The 1,669-nt window shown below is 60.7% G+C and overlaps 1 protein-coding gene across 1 annotated transcript in view; it reads right to left on the minus strand.

The window, feature by feature from the left end:
- PLXNB2 (plexin B2) overlaps window positions 1-493 on the minus strand; it is a gene marked incomplete at its 3' end in the record, with an annotated part of 15,985 nt that extends 15,492 nt beyond the window's left edge. The window contains exon 1 of the mRNA XM_010848959.1: window positions 401-493. The remainder of the gene's footprint in view (window positions 1-400) is intronic.
- Between the last annotated feature and the right edge of the window lie 1,176 nt (window positions 494-1,669).

Here is a 1,669-nt window from a genome sequence, read left to right on the forward strand (position 1 = left end):
AGAGAGCCTAAACCGAATGCTCTTGTCGTCCTCTGATTAGTGCCCACTTGACTGAGCCCCTGGGGCCGGGGCCCTGGGCCTGCTACACCAGGCGTGCTGGGTGAGGGCACTGTGTGCCCTCACCCAGGGAACCAGATCCTGCTGCTGACTCCCAGGGGCCCAGACTTTGGGCTGTTCCCTGCCCCACCCCACCCCCAGGAGGCTGGGGCCAGACCTGGGCTCCCTGCCACCCGCAGGAGCCCTCTTGGGCAGTGGGCAGAGTGAGCCCCTCTCACAAGCCCAGGTTGTACAGTGTCACAGGAAGGGCTAGGACTCCAGGCGGCAGTTCCCTCCACTTCCTGGACAAACAAAAGCCTCAGGTGACCTGCCTGGCCAGGCCCAGGAGCAAAGGGTGACCCACCTGACCAGGAACCACGCTCAGGCCGCCGCACCGGAGGCGCCAGGCCCAGCCGGCAAAGCTCCCTGCAGCTGGTGTTCCTGGAACGGGCGCTTCCTGTTTTGAAGGCAGTCCGGGACCCCTGCTTGCTCACCGGGGCAGCGGGGATTTCCTCAGGGGCACCAGACGCCTCTTCCTGGCCGAAATCCGGAGGTGCACTTCCAAGAAGTCCACAGCTCCAGCCTGCTGCCAGCCCGGAAGCCGTCTGGACATGTGCCCCCCGCTCCAGGCCCGATTCCCAGAAGGCAGCGCTGCAGTCAGTGCCCAGTGGCACTTCTGGCTCCCTGCAGAGCCCACCCTCCCACGCGATCCTGCCAGCGGCCCTCACATCAGGGCACCTGGTTTTGGGCAGACGTGCCTGCTGGGCCTGGCCAGACAAGACCTGTGGGGACACCTCGCTCTGTCACTGCGTGGCTGTGGCCCCCACTACCTTCCCCAGCTTGCGCTAGCCCCCACTCACCCAGGCTTCAGTGGTCCGGCTCAGTCTCTGCTCCAGGCCAACATTGAGGTTCTCTAAAAAGCAAAGGAGAGACGGTGGTCTCACGACAAGCTTGGCCCCTGCCTCCACATCTGGGGTGCGAGGAGCAGCCCGTGGGGCCCCAGCTGGCCTCTGCCATCCTGGCGGACTCTCAGTCTCTCCTGCCTCCTCCATCCCACCTTCAGCCCCGCCCAGACACTGGCCTCCCAGCCCCAAGCCCAGCACCCCCGTGCACACAGGTCCACTTGGTGTGTATGCCTGCATGCCCCTCCAGCCTCTGCTCAAAAAGGCAGAGAAAGGAATTCCCTGGCTGTCTAGTGGTTAGGGCTCTGCACTTTCATTGACGAGGGGCTGGGTTCAGTCCTCTGTTGGGGGAACTAAGATCCTGCAATCATTACTTTGATTAAAACTAAAATTGTTTTCTGAAAAAACACAACTCCGCAATTCTCCTTACTAGACGTGTGATCTTGCACAAGTTACTTAACTTCTCTGAGCCTCCTTTCCCTATCTGTGAAAGCCCAGTGGTTTGTAAGAACTAAAGGATGTGGGTCTGAAAAGCCTGTCACATTGTAGCACTCAACAAGCTGCGATTGTATCCTCTCCTCCTGGATAAACACGCCTGCGTACCCGCAGGGAGGATCTGGTCAAGGATACTTCTCAGCACGGAAATATGCAACCGGAGGACCCTGAGAACCCACGGTGCTGGTGAAGATGGGTGGTCCGTGTGGACCCCGACAGAGCCCAGACCTGTTGAG

The sequence above is a fragment of the Bison bison genome, unplaced genomic scaffold (assembly GCF_000754665.1).
Source record: "Bison bison bison isolate TAMUID 2011002044 unplaced genomic scaffold, Bison_UMD1.0 scf7180017850680, whole genome shotgun sequence".
In the NCBI taxonomy this organism is placed as follows: Eukaryota; Metazoa; Chordata; class Mammalia; order Artiodactyla; family Bovidae; genus Bison; species Bison bison.